This window comes from Temnothorax longispinosus, chromosome 7, assembly GCF_030848805.1.
Source record: "Temnothorax longispinosus isolate EJ_2023e chromosome 7, Tlon_JGU_v1, whole genome shotgun sequence".
In the NCBI taxonomy this organism is placed as follows: domain Eukaryota; kingdom Metazoa; phylum Arthropoda; class Insecta; order Hymenoptera; family Formicidae; genus Temnothorax; species Temnothorax longispinosus.
Window position 1 is genome coordinate 12,738,286 of NC_092364.1, and position 22,731 is coordinate 12,761,016.

Below are 22,731 nucleotides of genomic sequence, written 5' to 3' on the forward strand. Positions count from 1 at the left end.
TGTTATTAATTTTTTATTGATAATTTATTCTCTGGCGGTCGATAGCAAAGAACGATTCTCTTCAAAATTTTAGGGGATCACGTTTTTGTGACAACAAAACAATTCAGCAAGTATTTACGACAATCCGCGGTTCCCCTTAATGTTATTAATTTTTTATTAATAATTTATTCAGCGGCGACCGATCGCAAAGAACGATTCTCTCCAAATTTTTAGGGGATCACGTTCTTGTGACAACAAAATGATTCAGCAAGTATTTGGGACAATCCGCGGTTTTATATTAATTGTTATTAATTTTTTATTGATAATTTATTCTCTGGCGGTCGATAGCAAAGAACGATTCTCTTCAAAATTTTAGGGGATCACGTTTTTGTGACAACAAAACAATTCAGCAAGTATTTACGACAATCCGCGGTTCCCCTTAATGTTATTAATTTTTTATTAATAATTTATTCAGCGGCGACCGATCGCAAAGAACGATTCTCTCCAAATTTTTAGGGGATCACGTTCTTGTGACAACAAAATGATTCAGCAAGTATTTGGGACAATCCGCGGTTTTATATTAATTGTTATTAATTTTTTATTGATAATTTATTCTCTGGCGGTCGATAGCAAAGAACGATTCTCTCCAAAATTTTAGGGGATCACGTTTTTGTGACAACAAAACGATTCAGCAAGTATTTGCGACAATCCGCGGTTTTCTTTAATTGTTATTAATTTTTTATTGATAATTTATTCAGCGGCGACCGATCGCAAAGAACGATTCTCTCCAAATTTTTAGGCGATCACGTTCATGTGACAACAAAATGATTCAGCAAGTATTTGGGACAATCCGCGGTTTCCCTTAATTGTAATTAATTTTTTATTAACAATTTATTCTCTAGTGGTCGTTTTCGATTTTTGTTATTACAAGAACGTAATTCCCTAAAAATTTGGAAAGAATTGCTTTTTGCTGTCGACCGCTAAGTAATAAATTGTTAATAAAAAATTAATAAAAATTAAGGGAAACTGCGGATTGTCGCAAAGACGTGCTGAATCGCTTTGTTGTCACAAAGACGTGATCTCCTAAAATTTTGGAGAGAATCGTTCTTTGCTATCGACCGTCAGAGAATAAATTATCAATAAAAAATTAATAACAATTAATATAAAACCGCGGATTGTTCCAAATACTTGTTGAATCGTTTTGTTGCCACAAGAACGTGATCCTCTCAAAATTTGGAGAGAATCGTTCTTTGCGATCGGTCGCTGCTGAATAAATTATTAATAAAAAATTAATAACAATTAAGGGAAACCGCGGATTGTCGCAAATACTTGCTGAATCGTTTTGTTGCCACAAGAACGTGATCCCCTCAAAATTTGGAGAGAATCGTTCTTTGCGATCGGTCGCTGCTGAATAAATTATTAATAAAAAATTAATAACAATTAAGGGAAACCGCGGATTGTCGCAAATACTTGCTGAATTGTTTTGTTGTTACAAAAACGTGATCCCCTAAAATTTTGGAGAGAATCGTTCTTTGCTATCGACCGCCAGAGAATAAATTATCAATAAAAAATTAATAACAATTAATATAAAACCGCGGATTGTTCCAAATACTTGCTGAATCGTTTTGTTGTCACAAGAACGTGATCCCCTAAAAATTTGGAGAGAATCGTTCTTTGCGATCGGTCGCTGCTGAATAAATTATTAATAAAAAATTAATAACAATTAAGGGAAACCGCGGATTGTCGCAAATACTTGTTGAATCGTTTTGTTTTCACAAGAACGTGATCCCCTAAAAATTTGGAGAGAATCGTTCTTTGCGATCGGTCGCTGCTGAATAAATTATTAATAAAAAATTAATAACAATTAAGGGAAACCGCGGATTGTCGCAAATACTTGTTGAATCGTTTTGTTTTCACAAGAACGTGATCCCCTCAAAATTTGGAGAGAATCGTTCTTTGCGATCGGTCGCTGCTGAATAAATTATTAATAAAAAATTAATAACAATTAAGGGAAACCGCGGATTGTCGCAAATACTTGTTGAATCGTTTTGTTGCCACAAGAACGTGATCCCCTAAAATTTTGGAGAGAATCGTTCTTTGCTATCGACCGCCAGAGAATAAATTATCAATAAAAAATTAATAACAATTAATTTAAAACTGCGGATTGTCCCAAATACTTGCTGAATCATTTTGTTGTCACAAGAACGTGATCCCCTAAAAATTTGGAAAGAATCGTTCTTTGCGATCGGTCGCCGCTGAATAAATTATTAATAAAAAATTAATAACAATTAAGGGGAACCGCGGATTGTCGCAAATACTTGCTGAATGTTTTGTTATCACAAGGACGTGATCCTCTAAAAATTTGGAGAGAATCGTTCTTTGCTATGTTCTACAATTATTTATCGAATAATCTATAACAATTAAAACATGTTTTTATATCAAACCGATGAAAAAACAGTTTGAATATTGTCAAAAATATTTATATATAGATGTATTTAATCTTCATTAATTAATAATATGTAAGAAAAGCCCAGCGGCCGATAATAATTAACCTACGATACGTTCGGACCCCCTGTGGAACCCACATGATATTCGGCCCTGGCCGCGAGACGTTCCGCTGCTAGTCAGACTACCAATAAGGCTGAGGCTAAGTATCATAGCTTCGAGTTGGAGATGCTAGCTATGGTTAAAGCGGTGGAACGATGGCATATGTATTTATACGGAATTCCATTTACCATTGTCACTGATTGTATTGCACTAGTATTTGCGATGAAAAAGGCTAATATTAACCCGCGAATTGCTAGGTGGTCACTTCGTTTGCAAGTGTATAGTTTCAATATTGTACATCGCGAGGGTAAACGCATGGCTCATGTTGATGCATTGAGCAGAGCCATTGCATATGTAGAACCAATGCCTATTGAGAAGGAGTTGGAGTATAGGCAGTTGTGTGATCCAAAATTAAAAGAAATTGCGGAAAAATTAGAATTTGAAGATCACGATAAATTCACTTTAATTGATGGTCTTGTTTTCCGGAAATGTTCGGATAAGCCTAGGTTCGTGATACCTGAAGCCATGTTAAATAATGTTATACGGGTGTATCATGACGAGATGGCGCATTGCGGAATAGAGAAAACCTTCCAGGGTATTTATTTAAATTATTGGTACCCTTCATTGAGGAAAAAGGTGTTGGATTATATTAATAATTGTTTGATTTGTTTGATGGCTAATGCATCCGATAATACTCGCGAAGGTGAGATGCAAATAATTGATGCCCCTGAAAATCCTTGTCAAATTGTTCATGTAGATCATTTTGGGCCTATTTCAGAATCGGTCAGTGGATTTAAGCATATTTTGGTTATAGTCGATGCGTTCACGCGCTTTACTTGGTTATTTCCAGTTAAATCTACGGGATCGAAGGAGGTTATTAAGCATTTCACGTCGTTATTTGATACATTTGGTAACCCAAGCGTTTTAGTATCGGACAGAGGCACTGCGTTCACTTTGAATGAATTTGCGGAATTTTTGAAAAAACGAAATATTAAACATCGTCTAGTTGCGGTAGCCGCTCCGTGGGCGAATGGTATGGTAGAAAGGATTAATAGGTTTTTGAAAGCATCTTTGAAACGAATAGTAGAGGCTCAACAATCTTGGTGTTCTACAATTGGAACCATTCAGTATGTGATAAATAATACTTTCCATTCATCGGTGAAGGCTACTCCTTCAAAATTGTTACTTGGTTATGAGCAACGTAATCATTCGGATATTGAGTTGGTAGAATCTTTATTGCATTTGGTTGAAAATGAGTCATTGGGGATAGAAGAGCGAGAGGATTCGCGTAAATTAGCTTTAGAAGTAACCAATAAAATTAAGAACTATAATAAGTCATATTATGATGAACATCATAAAAAACCAACTCAATATAAAAAAGGCGATTACGTTATGATAAGAGATAGTACATTAAAACCAGGCGAGGATAAAAAATTAAAGCCGTGTTACAAGGGACCGTATATGGTCACAAAGGTATTAAATAATAACAGATATGTAATTCAAGATATACCTGGATTTAATGTAACCTCGAGACCGTATAATTCAATACTTTCCCCAGATCGGTTAAAGTTTTGGATAAAACAGCCAGAGTTGTAAGTTTAAAATCGACATTTAAAGTTAAGCCGTTTATTTTTAAGCATTAATGTAAAATTAGTTTAAGAAAGTTTTGCGTGCGAAAAGTTTCGCGATAAATAGATTTAAGTTGGAGTAACAAATCTGTGATGTGATGCCTAAGGTTAACAATGAAGAATATATTTTGTTATTTGGTTACTCATAAAATTAATATTCAGTTAAAGCCTTATAATGAGGAGGTGCAATTGTTGTCGTAAAGAAAGAGACATTTAAGTTTATGAATGATTAAAATATATTGTGAACATTCGGGTCGAATGTATTCGCAGAATGGCCGAACTGTAAGATTTCGATTGTTCCCGATCTGTCGAATGTCGCGCCGTGCCTGTGTAGGCTAAGAGTAATGTAATTGGTCGCTTGAGATACCGAGTTGCGCCGTAGCGCTCTGCGCAGGAAGAAGCGTCGGGATTGGTATAGCGTGAGATAAAGAGCTCCTATTGGTGGATTCGGGGACGAGAAGAGTGAACGGTCGGCGAGTCGGGAGTCGTTGTACAGCGTCAAGGGCGATCGGACGCTTGTACCACGTAGAGGAATAAAGTATCATTTCCCAAGCATTAATTATCTCTTGTCTCTCCCAAGCCATCCTTCCTGACATTCATATCCCCGTGAGAACATTCGCGGTCAGTGCCGCACATTACGCGGTGCGTCTCGGAATTTACCAAAATAATTACAATATACACAGAGAGGTTAGATTGACATGTAGACTGTGCGTATATCTTGCGTTTCACGAACTGCGAATTATGTAAAAGCGCCTTAAATAACTGAGCTGCGTTCGAAAACTTTTTCATGAAACTTGCATGCGAAATTCAATACTTTTCAAACAGAAAGTCGCATACGAAAATCATTAGGGCAGGCTCGAGAATACAGTCCCCTGAACGTTCATTTTCTTCATTCTGCTTCCGGTCGTCTGTCCGATGAGCTCGTTCGTCGACACGCGCATTTCGCGTTGTGCGATCGAGCGTCGGGATTGAACGGCAAACGAGTATACGGTCGTTTTAATCTATCAATTCGGCTCTTTTTTCATCCCGTCGGGATAACGTGCTGACACGCGTATCGCATTATCCTGCGTGTTTCGCGTGTTTCGAGTGTGATCGAGCAGCGCGCGCGAGCTTATCCGAGTGAGTGCTTTGAGAAGCGTCCATGCAATCGTCATAACGGATCAATCTAGACTCTAGAGAGAACGTTGTTGGTCTCCGATATTCAGTAAACATTTATTACTTGCTCTGTTGCTTTACTTTTTTCTTTATTTATTCTTTTTTTACTGTTTCTTAATGAAAATAATGTACTCATAGACATAAATTTAAATAAAATGAGAGTTTTTAAACTTACGTTTGCGTTTGGAAGAATTGAAATTATCGTAAACTTGATCGTCATCTTCGTATGCGCATTTTGTATATTTTTTTGTATTCGTTAGTTCTTCATCTTTATCATCAGCGTATCCAAAGAAATGTGCCTTGTCTGATTTCAGAGACAAAATTTTATAGAAACTAATCTCTGAGTTTTTTGCTTTTGTAAGTTTCTATTAAGAGAGAAATCTTTATTTAAAATATCGAAAGTTTTTAAGAACTGTGAAATTCACAGTAGAACGTATCAAAAAATTATTCAAATTAGTCAAATCTACTATATGTATAATTGTATAATCAGTATAATGTATACATAATAAATGTAATATACTATTATATTATACACTTTTTTCAACAAAATTAAAGGTCACTTAAAATCAACGCTAAAAAGGATCAATTTAAAGATTACGATCTTTGTGAAAAAATGATTGCAGAGCGATGTTTTAAAGCGTTTTAAAGCACAAAACTTTTGAATGCTTCAAAGCATGTTTTTCTGCAAAGATTTTACTACAAACTAATTTAAAATGAACCTTGCAAAATGGAAAAATAAACTTCAACTTTGATGGCGTGCACGACGAAAATAATTTAATCTCCAAAATTATTTTTAATTATATTGTAAAATTTAACATCATCTCTTTAAAATGTTTTTTCTTAATCTTACGCTACAATCTTTTTCATTGAGTCATGACAATTGAAGTAAGTAGTGCATTTTAGGTTTTTGTTCACTAAAAATCTGTAATTCTGCCGCCAATATCAGTCTCGTCGAGACACATGTTCGGACGTGTTTTGTCCTGAATAACTTTTTGAAGATGCTGATGCAATCAGCATTGAGTTTGGGATAGATCTTTTGAATAACAATTAAATAATTTAAATCGACTGACTGGCAATATATAACGTCTTTTCGATGTGAACATTGAAAAAACTGTGAGCCAACTCGCTTTGTCGGATTCACACAGCACTTTTTCGGATCAATCATCGAGACATTATTAATTTCGACCAACGCTTTTGGTCAGATGATGTAATTTCTAAATTAAATAGTTTTAAATTTTATTGCGAAAAATATTACCCCAGCCAGGTGCTCCATCTTATAGTTGTTATTGCGATAAATATTACTACAGCCCCAGTGGTCGAATTGGCACGACACCCGCACGGTATACGGGAGGTTCCAGGTTCGAACCCTGGCTGGGGTAATATTTTTCGCAATAAAATTTAAAAATATTTAATTTAGAAATTACATCATCTGACCAAAAGCGTTGGTCGAAATTAATAATGTCTCGATGATTGATCCGAAAAAGTGCTGTGTGAATCCGACAAAGCGAGTTGGCTCACAGTTTTTTCAATGTTCACATCGAAAAGACGTTATATATTGCCAGTCAGTCGATTTAAATTATTTAATTGTTAGATCTTTTGAGTCTGTATTTATTATTTTCGTCTGGAGACTAAAGAACGCGTGTAAGCGCGTCGAGAGAAGTCGTTGGCCATATGGCCATATCTAACTAGGATTCGGGTGTGTCATTTTCATAAAAATACGTGACTTTGAATTTGGTTCTTTTTAACGCTGATTTTAAGTGGTCCTTTAATTTTAAGAAGTGTACATATAAACATATGTATATACATAATATATGTATATTTATTATATACAGGTGCCTATCGTAACGGTTCACATAATTTTTAAGACATTTGCGATAATTTAAAACTTAAAAAAAAAAAGATTGTAAGGAAGACATTTATCTATTTCGCGCAACCTACAACTTCTAATCTAAAAAAAAAACGACAAATTTTTTATTACAAAAATTCACGGTCACTTTGATTTTTTTAAATAGCACCGTATGATTCTTTTTCATGATATTGTAGAACGTACTTAAGACGAATTCAACATATTAAATGCTATATACTTAAATATAAAAAAAAGAACATTTCTGGTAGTACATTGAATTCCACTTAATATCTCCTACTATACTGCATGATGCTATTTAAAGATTTTTAAACAAATCTTGAATTTTTTATGAAAGAAAAAGGTTTCTGATTTTTTAGCTGCAAATTGTAGCTCACGTGAAACAAATAAATGTTTTTCTTACAATCTTTTTTTTAAACTGTCGCAAATGTTTTAAGAATGATGCAACCGTGTCGCGCGCGCGTATATACGATAAATACATTTTATATATACTAGACACCACAGACGCGCGCTTCGCGCGCGCTATTTAGCTTTAACATTACACACAACTGTCAAAATATACGATGACAGCTGCTCATGAAGTAAGCGCAGCGAGAGAACCAATCGGCATTGCGGAAAAGCGACAACAATAAACTTTGATAGATTCGAGATTCGAGTATCGACTTTACATGCTTTTTTTAGATATGGACTATATAAAACACAGATATATGCCTATATAAAATATATTTATCGTACACAGATGTCTACAGTCTAATTTATAGAAAAATTTAGTTAGCAAAATTTTGAAATACATAGATACATTCTATTTGATTAGAGCTAAAATGCAATTACATTAATAATGTGTCCAGTCTCCATCGTCATCGATAATTGACTGACATCTCCGAGGCATATTTTGCGGCAAGAATCTCCATATCCGACGAATCTCTCAAGATAATTGCTTGAAACTGAATATTTGTCTTCCACGAAGCTTATGCTTAATATATGCCCAAACATTTTTGATCGGATTTGCATCGGGCGATTGTGACGGCCAATCAGATTGATTGATACCAGATTGCTTCTTCCACTCAGTACAGAGTCTGCTCCGGTGTTTCGGATCATTATCCTCCTGCAGGATCCAATCTTCATTTTTTTTTTATAAATCACGAGTTGGCAGATAGTAACAAGGTCTTTTTATAGATTTCCAACATTTTGTCCGCATTCAGATTGTGTTTAAACACGTATCACAGCTTCGAAACGCGACGCGTACGCGGCACTCATAACGCCTATGCTTTGCTCTGGCAAAACTTTAACGACAACTGAGCTTTTCTTCGCAAAGCATCAAGGAGAAAAGTATCCTCTATCAACTCACGCAAGAATCAGGAGTACATCAGCTTTTACCAACTGCGAGTTGTAGCGACCACGCTCTTACTTGACAGACTGTAGTGCAAAATATGCTTCGGAGATATCAGTCAATTATCGACGACGATGATGACTGGACACATTATTAATGTAATTGCATTTTAGCTTTAATCAAATAGAATGTATCTATGTATTTCAAAATTTTGCTAACTCAATTTTTCTATAAATTAGGCCGAACACGTTTTTACTTGACTAACTGTATACTTAACTAGATCGCTAACTTCTTTCTTTTTTGGCTATGGAAAAAACTATAATCGGCCGGCAGCCATGTTACCTACCACACAATGGAAGCGGTATGTGTGTGTTGTGCATCTGATACCAGTGATACCCTATGGTGGGCATGTGTTAAGGACCGTCTAGCCTGTGTTAAGGTACTCACTAGGACCGTGCAACGTGCAACGCAACAGTTGTCACAATTTTTTCACAATAGGTTTGTTCCGAAATAAGACGTATTCACTAGTTGCAGCAACCGTTGCGTTGCACGTTGCACGGTCCTAGTGAGTACCCGGCATAAGAGTATGCAGTATAAGACATAAGCAGTAAGCTATTGACTGGGATTTTTACAATTTAAGAATAATGTGGTTGGTCAATAGCTTACTGCTTACGTCTCTCTCATTCTCTTATGGCTATTGTAGACGGTTCTTTAGTGATCATACGCACTAACACACTGCTTTAGTTGTAGGTAACAGGAAATCCTGCAGGTACACTTTTTTGACGGACTTAGCGATTTAGTTAAGTATAAGACATCTGTGGTGTAAAAATAGCTCTAAAATTATTCTATCTTTATTTTACAACGTGTTTGAAATCAACGTGTAAAGAGAGAGAGAGAGATTGTATAGTTGCGGCAGCCAAGCGTTCGTATTGTGGTAGGTCGGTACGTGCGGATACGTATGCGAAAAATAGATCCGACCGCGGAGTAACCCAGGCGCTCGAGAACGGTCGAGCGCGAGCTTCCCGCGCGCTTGCGTAGGGATATCTGGAGGGGCGTGCAGCCCGGGCGAGCGACTCATTCGTTTCCTAGATTGCGTGCACGATGCTTCGTGCTCTGTTGCGAAAGATCGAGATTATTGCGTCATATTGTTGATTTCGCATATATCAGTTTTTGAATTGTCTATCCGTGTTTCATATTGTGATTAATTCTACTCAAGATTTATTCAACGAAATATCCTTGAGACTGCAAACCGTACCGAAAGGAATCCAGGGATATCCGTCCCGGCAAGCTACGCTGGCACGAGGAACGAAGGAAGGCAGCCATTTGCTGCAAAAAACTTGAGAGAGCCTTGACGATAGGAATTCCGAGCCTTTTCGACGTCATAAAGTTCCGAAACGGAGAAGGACTGAGATTTTCATATATATATATATATTCCTTTTGAGAATATTCGAGGTGACTTTATCTTCTGTGAAAGGTAACATGTTTAAATATATTATCTTGAGAACGTTAGACTTTCGTCTACCGTTCCTGAGTGTTAACGTTAGACATTCGTCTGCCGTTTCTAGAGAGAGAGAGATCATCAATCCTCTCAACATTATTCTCGGATGATACAAGCTTCACAGAAATCATGAAAACAAGTGAGAGGAAAACTTCCTCGCTCTTTTTGTTTGGACAGACAATAAAAGTTATCTCGAGTCTTAATTTTACTGAGCTCAGTGTAAAGTAAAATCAGTGAAAAATTGTGCGGTTGCAACCAAATTTCGTGAACTGTAAAAGACAAACTTTGTTACGTATTTATGATGTATTATATTACCTTGCGAACATTTTCTCTATTTCTTTTAAAATAAGTATTAAATGAAATTGCGTTCGATGCGAGACATAATTCTTCTCTTGCGTTATTATCAAATTCATTTCTGTGCGTTTCTGTAAGCATTAATTTCTTGATTTAATGATGATTTCACTAAGTATTGTGTTAACTCTGACTGATTAAATATATTGTTTCTGCTATTCTGAATTAATGTATCGATTCAATAAGCTTTGTGAATTCTGACTATTGAGAAATCCTTACACTTTGTAATTTTGTATAAATTACAGGATTTGACTAAAGGAAAATTATTAGCTTTATAGAAGATGTTGATATATGATAAACTTTAGCAAGGTGAAGAGAAATAGTCTATATTTACGATTCACAGATTGATACATTGATTCCATAACTATATTACTTATGTTTGAATTTATATGCTGATTGAATTGATTGATTTGTGGAACAGTCCTCTCCTGAAATCACATTTTTCTTTTATTTTTAATTACTTCAACAAAAACTCTGAGATTAGGTTCCAGGAATATTTCCTTTGTAATTAACTTGAGAATATATAGAAACAAAGATTCAGTGAATTCAACTTTTATTTCATCATCAAGAACAGGAAAGGACTGTAATATAATAATTATGGAATTGTTTCCTTTGTGTGTTTTATTCATTTCTTGTATATTTATTATATGCTTTATAACCTATGTGTAATAACCTGTTTAAGAATACTGAGAAGGTTTTCGGGCAGTTTCCCTTCTCCGGAGCAACGAATGTTGGTATTCTGTATCTAATTCTGCCTATTCGAGTCATATTAAAAATATTGAATTCATTAAATGCAATCTCTCTCTCAACTCCACCGAATTCTTAATTATTTGTTCCTTCCTCATCTAAATCTGGAGTTCAGGCTTGTGCGCGAGCTTGTGCAAACACAATGCACTTGAGCAACTTGTGTGTTTCCTATTACGCGCGTTTTTACATTGTTATTTCTCTTGCATGCTATATAGTAGAGGAAGAAAAGAAAAGGGGATAGAAAAAGAAAAATCATAAGATATCACGGTCGAGTTGTATAAAAAGTTTCGCTAGATTTATAGTTTTGCCATTTGACGCTTCCGTGCTTTTATAGTGCACCAAATAACTGGCGTATATACACAGGTTGCACGAGCAATAACTTTTGCGACCAAATTGGGGTAAAGTTTATCGTCGTTGAGTAGCGCATTCGTAGTTGAAATTGATATCAGTTTCGCCGATGTATTGTCATGCTAAAGTACAGCTCTCGTATCGAGTAGAGAGTACACCAAGTAGCTAAGAAAACCTGCAGAAATCTCCGGAAAGAGTTAAAGAAAGAGATCGTGATCCGTTACGTTAAATTCTCGAGATATCGAGACATTTGAAATCCTCATATTACTTTTATAATGTTACGACATAAATTCCTATTAAAATATTAGTACAGATAATAATACCGAAAAATAATACTGGAATGTAACTGTATATTGTCAGCTTATCCGTACGTGTATTAACGATACGACAACACGATATTTCGCGTCAATTAATCTGGAGTACGTGTCTATATGCGTGTAGGTAGATGTTTAAATAAAATATGTCAGAGCGCACACAGATCCGTGTACCGCGAGTGCGCACAAGTTTTTCGGGACAATGAAAATTACGTCACTCTATTTGCCCGTGGCAGATTTACGATCAACTGATATTTGACTTGCATACGTAGGCATTATACAATTTCCGCTAACAAACACGCTATAAATTGGAGAGAATAAATCCGTCGAATCTAAATATTTCTCTAACCATCTCAGGTATCGTCCGTAGATAGACTTGTGTCTAATTAATTAATTTACGCGTGAGCATATTTTTATTAAAAAAGTATTTGTACCTGGATATAAATAATATTTGAGTGAAAAGGTAGTAATAAAACATGTTTAATTGCTTACAATAATTTTCTTGTATACCTTCGAAAACGCGTTTGCAACGTATTGTTTTTGAGTGATTGCTTACAACAATGCACGCCGCGCTAAAACCAATTTTCAGTTAACGAAGTAAGCGAACAAAGTTATTTTATACTATATGAAATTGCAACATGTTATACATACATATACATATATTGCTGCTCATGGAAAATTGAAAGTTACTTAATGTTTAGAAATTTAAAGAAAACGTGAATTTTACGTTATGAAATAGGGCAACTCCGGTATATACGCCGCAGCTAAGGGAAACTTAATTTATCGAGTACTATTTACTATGTTTAAGGCAAATGAATTATACCAATAAAAACTTTATACTGTCTACTACTATAAAAAAAATAGTAATATGAAATATTCATTTTTTGTATTTATTAAAAAAAACTGTTAGAAACCCTTGCATTTTTGCCATATATCCCAGAGGGGTGGGTTATATGACATTCATGCCATGGGTGAAATATACGCCTTATAAAAAAATTACAAATAATGTTTATAAATAAGGCAATAAAATCTTATAATAAATTACAAAATGTATGTAAGAAGTTTATTGAGATGTAAGAATGATAAACAAATTATAAAACTAAAAAATTAAAAAAAAATAGAAGAGCGATAGATGCATTTAAGATTATTGTTATACGACCCAAAAAAAGAAAAAAGAACACAGAAGATTTTTCGAGTTTTACAAAGTGTCTGTACTATGGTATAAATCCCGCATGCTAACTTGCCGTATATCCTAAACAGGAGAGATATACAAGATATTAAGTTATACAAAAAATACAAGAGCTATGCACTTGTATTTTGCTGTATTCTATTATTTACTATCCCTCTACTGCACTTATGTATCATGAAATAACCATTAAACCTTTTACATTCCTTATATATATATATAATTATTTTACATATATAGGTCGTAACACAAGATCGCGCTTACGGTGAGAAATCGATTCAACTCACGACAGTTTCGTTAATATTAACAGTAAAAAACTGAAATTACAACACAATACTAATATGGCATAAAGGCACATAACAGAATAATTGCGAGCAAGTACCTTTATTTCTTCTATTTTTTCTGATGTCTGCGGCGTCAAACCTCGCGCAGCGTAAATACCGGAGTTACCTTATATAAGCGCGTCATCGCGTTGCTACAGAATAAAAAAATTTCAATTTATTTATATTTGCATCTATACAATTTACGCGTGTAAATTTAAATTAATGTAGATATTAAATTGTATCGTGGAACTACATCGCGGAATTAGCTTCTCGCGAAAGAGGAAAATTTAGATGGCGCGCACTATTCAAAGATCTCGACGTATATTTCCTCTTGTGAAGTCTCTTCCGCGCAATAATTTTTCCTACCACCGCGCGCACTTTATTTCCTTTCGGGAGCTCCCGTAGTTTTTGATGAATCGCGACTTGCTGTGAAATTGGGTCACGGGGGATCCGTGCAAAATAATCCCGTCGCCTAATTTCACTAAAAAATCATCACGATGCACTTTGTACGAAAGAAACTTTTCTATTTTCTTCTTGTTACTTTCACACATCTACTAGCGATTATTCGCAACGGATTTGCAATGAGCCAGAAACGCTCGGAAATATTACATTTTTTAAAGTGAAACTTCTTTAAGCACGGCAGTGAGTTCGATTTTGCGACACGGAAAAGCGACACGAATTTTAGGAAACGAAAATTCGATCAATAGGCGTACGGCATTGGCGAGATGGGTCCTTCTTTTGGCACGGTAGTAAGTTCGATTTTGCGACACAAATTTTGGGAAGCAAAAAGTGTAACGAAAATTCGACCAATAGCTAGACGTACGAAATGAAACTTCTTCGGCACGGTAGTAAGTTCGATTGTGCGACACGAAAAATCGTCACGAAAAAGTGTCACGAAAATTCGACCAACAGGCGTACAAAATGAAACTTCTTTTGTATCGGTAAGTAAGTTCGACTTTGCGACTCAAAAACGCGTCACGAAAATTCGATCAGGCGTACGGCACGGCGAGACGGATATAGTGAGAACTACGTATAACACATTTTCGAGTTGCGGACGGCTGCGTGGAGTGACTAATTCCGTTGTATTGTTTTTGTATTAATTTCAGAAAAGTTATGGCAAAGCCTTGCCTTCAGAAGTTTTACTTCTAACGCGCGTGGCGACCACGCGTTTATTTTTTTTTTTTGCTTGTTTTGCCCTGTGTACCTCAACTTTTTACACTTTCGATTGTTCCGCTTCCACCCGTGTGATTTTTTTGTTATTTTAGGCATAGAGATTTTGTATTATCGGAAGAACAATGCGATAGAGTTGAAAAGTGCTCTTACGACAACTATTTTCTAACTATTGATAAAACTCAAAACTTTTCGCAGAGATTGCGTGCGTATTCTTTCTTTCTCTCGCTTTCTCTGTGCATGTCTATATGTTTGTACTATATAAATCTTAAAAAATAAAACATTCCAACACGGTGTTTATCACAGCAGATTTTATGGAACTTTGTTTTAAAAAAACATTTTTTATTTTACAGTACAGAGATACATTAATTTTACAATGTACGCGAAATAACACTCTGTCTGTTTGTTGCTCGTTTGAGTGATTTATACAACTTTACTCCTGATTTTTCCGGATTAACTACATAGCCGGACTTTTTCTCTTTTTTCCTCTCCCTTTGTGGCGAGGAATAGTTACACTGCAATTTTCGTGTTGGCAGCAGTTTTAACGGCCTTGTATTGCATCGCGCCAGCGTGTGTCGTTCCTATTGTCGTTTCTACATCGTGTTCCACGAATTACTTCGCGCCATGCAGGTAATTCCCGGCTCGTATAAGTCGAATTGGGTCACGCGTTTATTCTCAGAGAGAGAAGCTGGAGCAACGGGTCCCCATCCGCGCGGAATTTCCATGCCGTAAAGTCGCGAGGGAAAACGACTGCGGCAGGGAAAGCGAGCACGTTATCCATGGCTGAGAAGGCGCGCGTGAAAGAATGGCGCGCGCCCCGGCATTACGACTTATTAAATTCAGCCACCTCCGTCGTCCCCTTACCTTCCCCCCCCCCCCGTCCCTTCGGTCACTCGGCATGAGCTCTTCCGCTCCGTACGTTTCGCCGTTTTTTGGCATCTTCCCACTCCACGTCTCTCTCGCCTGTAAACCTACCGTAATTTTATGGCGATTATCCGCATATACATATATCCCGCCGTCCGTGACCGCGCGACGTGACGTTAATTACAACCCCGGACTTTAATTTCAAACCGGCGCGATTATTAGAATAAGCCGCGCCGCAGACCTTGTATACCGCGTGCATTATTGCGGCATGCAATTATACATATATAGATCCGCGGCTCCTCTCGGGAGACGTTCCGGGATGATTCTAAGCAAGCAGGTGGCACGGCGATTCATTAGATGTGTAGATTAATTTCCGCGATTCTGTAGGAATCGAAGAATTATAGAAGTTGCTCGGTAGTCTTTATTATGAACGCGGTAGAAGTTTATTATGAACTTTGAACTTTGCCCGTTTTGTCACTTCGTTAAATGATTATTATTTTCTTAGCTCGGAATAACAAAATTGGCTCACTTAATGATATAATAATATGACAAATTATGTGTGTAACTTTGCATGCAATTACATATAGGGTTTTCTTATTAGAAACTTTCGTGATAACGAGATAGGCTTTTGAGTTTTCTTTTTTTTTATTGTTAGTCTATAGTCTATAATGTTTTGACTTATATGACATCCGAGTTCTAACAACATTCACAGAAATACATTTTTATTTAATTACACGCGGCGAGACGCTGACACAATTGCAATAACAGACCGACGAAATATATCGTTTTCTTTATTTTGACGTAATTTCCGCATCCAACCAGCAGCAGTTGCGCGTTCGCATGCTTTAATTGGGAGAAACAGTTCTCCGCGTAACTAACGAAGCTACGGAGCCGTAAGTAACGGTAACAAGTAGCGGTTAAGTAGTAACAACAATATGAAAGTCTCCTCGAGGCAGCTTTGGCAGCTAAATGTTTGCAGTGCAGTCGGCCTGTCAGACTGCAGATACGGGTTTTACTTTACGTGTCTCCGACAGCTTGCTCGCAACATCCTCTATTTTCGTTGGCCCTGCGGTTTTCTTTCTTTTTGAGTTATACACGTCGTCGTCTTTCTCTTCTCTCTCTCTCTCTCTCTCTCTCTCTCTCCTCTCTCTCTCTCTCTCTCTCTCTCTCTCTCTCTCTCTCTCTCTCTTTCTCCTCCCCTCCCTCCCTCCCTCCCCTATTTCAGCTTCCCTCCGCTCGTTTCCTCCCGCGCACGGCAGCGGTTCCTCTTTGCACGGCGGAGTCTCGCCCATGCAAGGCTAAGTACATACGCGACCGTACCGCCTCTAAGCCAGTTCCGCGTTAACTCAGTCGAGTCAATATTTAAGTCAAACTAGTTCTCTCCTCTTAAATTAACGATTCACATCGGGCTGCATCTCAATTAATGGTCCGCTACCGGCCCGCTTCACAAACTCGTTCGGCTATCGGTTTGCCAGTAGTAGCTTTCTATTTTCCATCGAGTATACCTCTCTCCAACCCTCGATCGATCCAGTCTCTTATTTAGAAGACAAGTTGCCATTTTTTGTCGCGCTCTTGTTTAATTCTATCTCCGACTCTATACATTGTTCCTTCAGAACTCTTCAGACGCAATTTTCATTAATTAAAATCATTTACATTGCGTAATACAATGTATTTTATAAATTTATTCTTCTTTAAAAAAAGGAAAACTAACACGTTTGACAAACTCGTAATTCTTCGAATCGCCTCTTGGGCGATAATCGTGTTTATGTAGTCTTTCGAAATATCGACGCGCACGATTTATAATTCGGTGGAATTATAAATCGTCCCCGACGTTTCGGCATCCCTCGATCGTTGCCGATGAAATGTTTCGCTAACGGTAGAGACAACTGCCATAAAAGTGCCATCGGCCGAGAGAGAGAGAGAAAGAGAGAGAGAGAGAGAGAGAGAGAGAGAGAGAGAGAGAGCGGGTAAACAGTGACAATAACGAGAAGTTTCGGACCGACGGAACTCGGTCGACCGTACGCAACGCAACGCAACGCAACGCGCAGCTCCGCCGCCGCCGGCGCCGCGGCGGTCGGAGCATACTCACGACATTACCACTGAATTATGCACGCGCCCAACCCTCGCCGCGGCATCGGCCTCTCAAACGTCTCTGAAGCTCCTCTCTTCTCGGCGGTTTCCTGGGACGTCCGGGGAGTCCGGGGCGGGGGGAGACCGAGCAGGACGGTAGATTGGGGTGGGTTCTTTCGTGGAATATTCAACCGCGCGGCGGAATGCAAACGGAGGAGCCGAAACGTAAACCTTACGACGTTGCCGAGTTGGGGAGAGGGGGAGCATTTGCTTACGTGCACTTAACGCGCTTCTAGAAACGACCCAGCCGAATTGAGCTGAGCCGCGCGCGAATACATATGTACGAGAGACCGTACTGGTGGCTGCCGCAAGAATTCACTGAATAAAGCCGGCGCACGTTTAACCAATTCTTCGGGGCATCTATGTATCTGGTATTCTATGAGAGATAACTGCCTCTTTTCCTTTTCTGGCCAATTTCAAGGACTTGAATAAATACGCTATTTTGTATTATCATCTTAAGATTGTAAGGAAAACACGCGCGCGATATGTGTTATTTCTAAAGACGTTGCGTCGAGATAGAAGTTTTTATAGTATATAATTTGCTTGCACGAATAGAAAGATCGCGCGAATCAATTTTTACGCGCTTGTTTCCACAAAGTATTCCGTCGCGTAACAATGAGTAGAACGTACCGCGAACCGTTTTCCCCAAGTGGGACTTTATCGTAAGTCGTGAGTCGTGGAAAGAAGGAGATCGCGCGTATACAGCGATTCAGCTGGCGGCCAAATTAAGCTGGCGGGTCAACGGCCGTAATGGCCTTAAATACAGAGAAAGCTGGAGGAGCTTCACGGTTCACTAAGTCCAGATTCAAAGAGCCGGCCCGAGGAAATGGGATTTTCGCGAGCGTACGACCGGTTTCTTGATCTTCTCGAACAGGCGGCATTGCCTCGAGCTAGCGATACGGCCGATAAGCGCCGGACCAAACGAAAGGAACAAACACAGGCATTTGCCGTGGAAGGGACAACCTGTGGAATTTCACGATCCCCTTTTACCCACAAGGGAGGAACTCGAAAACTCGTTTGCAGCGGAGCCCGCCCGCGCGGAAGTCGTACGTACGTAAAAGCGAACGGTCAAAAGAGATCGGAATCGAGGCGTGGAAGGATATCGAGTTTTCTTCGTCGGAGCGAGCGTCGTGGCTCGTAGTTGTATAAACAAGGGCTCCTTTTCTTCTCTCTCTTCATTCACGACCGCCGTCGTCGTTACCGCTACCCGAAATGTAGTGTATTTCACGGTATTCTAGTTGCAACAAAGAAGAAAAATAAAACGGCAGAAAATATCATATAATTCTCTGAAGGGTTAAAATTAATTTCATAAAAAAATAGATAATATTGTGTGAATGTAATATTTAATAAAAATATACAGGCAGTAATAGGCAGAAATTATATTATGAAATCGCATATTGTAAAAAACACATCTTATAATTTGAATTTTATATACATATATATTAATATAAATAAATATAAATACAAATATAAATACAAATATAAATATAAATATATATAAAATACAATTAAAGGATATATTAAATATATTAATATATATATATATATATATATATATATATATATATATATATTTATACAATAAAATTTAAATGGTAATATATATTTTAAAATATACTGCTTTATAAAATAATTTATATTTATTATGTACACTTTCATCAAATATTATATTCAATATTACCTATTTTTATGAAAATATTTATGTATATAAATATATATTTATTCTACATTAAACATCCGTATATCGTGCTTTATGGATGTCTCACGCAAAAGTACATCTTCTCGTTACGCTTATATAACGCGAGAGATTCTATCTATTTCATAGATAGAAAGTAAGCCCAAAAGACATATATTTGTAAAGAAATTTTCTCGTTTCGGAGCTACTGGTCGTCTCGGAGCTTCTCTTTCATCCCCACGGAAAACGAATTCGCCGCATAGAAACGGGTAAGAGCGTGGCATGGAAAGCGAGGGGGAAAGACGCAGTACTATAGCAAAGACGATTTCGCCGAGTTTCGTTTGTTTCTCTCGCCGTGAAACGCGAAAGGCGGATTCCTTGAGTCTCTCGACGATCCTTTCGGGAAATGGCCGTGAAACAGAAAGACGCGAAATAAGAGTAAGACGGCGAAAGACCGCAAGAAGGCGGAGTGAGGAAACGTAGAAAAGGACTACGAGATAAGAAAGGTCCCCTAGTACGCAGATTAGGCGGCACAAAATGTATCTTAGGAGGCCACTTTTCCCATGGGCCGAACAAAGGGTGGTACCCTGCTTGCGGTAGAACATAACGAGATATAAATCGCCGTCTTCAATGGTCGATTACATCGAAGGGTTAAATGCCAAGTGTAGTAGAAGCTAATGGGCACTTGGAAACTCGGCGTTTTCTTCTTTTTGTTTCCACGTCTCGTTGAGAACTTCTTTGTGTGTCCACAAGCATCGCTTACTAACGATATTACCCCTAGTTATAATACTTAAGTGAGTCCGATAAGACACGTTATGATTATAGTTGTACGCGACGCGGTTGTTCGCCAAACGTGATGAAAAAATAGACTTAAAAATGATGTAAAAATTATTGCATGGTCGGTTATTCCAATTGTTTTATATAAAATGTTTTACTGTTTACAATGCTACTTCAAGCAAATTTTCAACAAATTGCGTAACATGTAAACACAGCGGCAATTAAATATTATGAAGATTAAAATTGTACGTATGCATTTAATTAATCATTTATTCTCTCTCTCTTTTTTCTCAGAACTAGAGAATTTATGAAATTGGATTTTTAGATAAAGGAATTTTTAATGCAATGCAGCCTTTTATTTCGTAAAATTTTTCATAAAAAGATGATCAAATTTTTTATCTTATTACGATAATATGAATATATAGCACTATAAAGCAAGATAAGAATATTTTTTAATTTCTACGGTTAAATGGTTTCTCACGAATTTTTAACTGAAGACGACGGAGAGAATGGACACGCGGAAAAGTGGACTATGTTTTCTCTGGTAGTTATCCTAGCGCCTTTGGAATGAAAGAGGACAGATAATCTCACGCTTTTTTTCCTTAATTACTATGATACTGTGTATTAGTCGAAATGTATGCATACAACGAATTTTGAAAATTACTAGAGATAAAAATACAATAATTAGCTTTACCAATCACAACTTTTATTTAAATAGCTGTTTTAAATAGTTATTTTATCATAAACATATGTTACGCGTGATATAACGATAACGATAACGTGTTTTACTAATAAACTATTTTTTAAATAGGTTTATTTTGTTATACACATGCATACGTGATATAACTCTATTATGCGATAAGAGTCAGTGCAGGATGCATTACTAATAGCACATCGCTATGTGATATCCGTATTGCGCAACTAGATATCCGTAACATGAAGATATCACGATCTTGACTTTGACAAAAGCGATGAGTTATGTTTGTAATGTAAAAACTTGTCTCAATTATCTGCGAGATATGTAAAATAATTTGGATATTATTATGTATTGTAAAATACTTTTATTTTGAAAAAACTATTCAGATTCTTTACTCTTCGTCTATTACATTATTCATTTCATGTGTTGGAAGCGGAGAAAATATGTCGTTCAATATAAACATAACATGTTTAAAAAAGTAATTTCTCCTTAAACCCTGAACTTTTAAAAAGCTTCTCTTTCTTTTGCCTCTCTTTATTTACGCAACAAATGAAACACATAAAAGACATAATCGAAGGATTTTTAAATTTCGGTGATGTCGAATCAAGTTTTCTCGGGGTAGAGTGTTTGCGAGTGTTTCATATTCGAACGTGACCATTCCTTCTTCTTTTTTTATTACGAAAAAGAGACTCGAGCATCGTGAAAGGGAAAGGGAAAGATCGAAGATTTATTTCGTTCCGAGTGTGTCTTCTCCTTTATTACATTTTCACCCGCATGGTAGAGCCGTCGTTTCTCAGAGACTTACCGTTCATTTTTTGCAGAGGTAATAATCTGGAAGAACCAATTGAGCGTTGTTTACTGAACTGTTTGTGTTGAAAAATGTAAATTTTCTTAATTGAGAGCTTTATCTCGAATACGATATATATTTTGCGCGTATATAAAAAAATTTCATTAAAACTACATTGATATTTTTTCAGATCCGCAAATCATGCGAAACTTGTAAAATCGAGACTGATTATTATTTCCGGCACAATACGCGAATAACGAAAAGCACGCGAATATCTGCTCGAAATTCGCTTCGTGTACCCTGTGATACACACACGCAGTTGAAACCCAGCACTCTCGACTCGGTTTTCTTTCTTTCCTTTCGAGAGGCGAGAGCTAGAAGCCCGTAGCGAGGTCTCGCGCGCCGGACTGGGGCGATTTGTTAAATCGGCCAAAAGCTGGGTGGAGGGATCATTTTATCGCGATCGAACGAACCATCCTTCACCGAAGGTGACCTGCACGGTCGAAGGTTCCCTTCTCTGTCGGGAAGTGATGGGTGGTCTCGGAGCTCGTTTCGCGTGAAATCGCGCTCGAGCGATTCATTGGCACGAGTATCGTCCGACAGATCGATTACTCTGGTGGCTCGAAACGTGTATATTGAGGGCGGGATGGTACACGGATACGAGGTCTGTATAGCTATTACATCGTCAATGTTCGCTCTCTTTTTCTCCCCCCCCTCTCTCTCTCTCTCTCTCTCTCTCTTTTCCCCTTTCCCTTTTTGTATATTTTGCTTTGTCCGCCTTGCCTATTTCTTTCCTCCTCATTTCCTTTATGTTTTTTTGCTTTACGAAAAGAAATATAAGAAGGCTTTAAGGAAAGCTCGGCGGTAAAATTCACGTATTCTGCTTTGCCTCGTATATTCCGAGATAGTATTACCGTTACGGAGAGCGGAGAGTTCGCGTCTATACTTTCTACCGCGGCATTTTGAAATTTATTCGATGGCGCGGCAGTACCTTTGCGACGAAAGAAACGCAAGGCGCTTCTTAAGACAAACGTTAAGGTGGAAAATTTGCGTTAACTTGCCCCCTCCCCCTCCCCCTTTCACCGCTCCCCGCCGCGCCCGGCCATAGAACTTTACAGCTGCCTACCCTCGTAAGTGGGAAGGTGCTCACGCCACGCCGTTAATATAAACGCCTCGGAAAGCCGCATTGTAATTTGTACGTCTTTGGACGCTTTATAACACACGCCGCAAACATTTTTGGTGTCACACACTTCATTTTAATTTAGTAGACGCAATTTGCTAACGCACTTATGTCACGACTCATTTTATCGACTGTTCGCATTGCATTTAAGCATATTTTTGCAAAAGTATTTGGATATGTA

General features: G+C 37.5%; 3 long non-coding RNA genes across 3 annotated transcripts in view; all 3 read left to right on the forward strand.

Annotated features, from left to right (window-relative positions):
• Positions 1 to 22,731, forward strand: part of LOC139816686 (uncharacterized) — a 192,810-nt gene that overhangs the window by 49,157 nt on the left and 120,922 nt on the right. The gene's annotated exons all lie outside the window — the stretch shown is intronic.
• Positions 1 to 22,731, forward strand: part of LOC139816685 (uncharacterized) — an 87,039-nt gene that overhangs the window by 31,133 nt on the left and 33,175 nt on the right. The window lies entirely within an intron of this gene.
• LOC139816584 (uncharacterized) lies at positions 8,041 to 11,161 on the forward strand. Its single transcript, XR_011733038.1, has 2 exons — positions 8,041 to 9,977; positions 10,069 to 11,161. It is a non-coding gene; the product is annotated as an uncharacterized lncRNA (long non-coding RNA).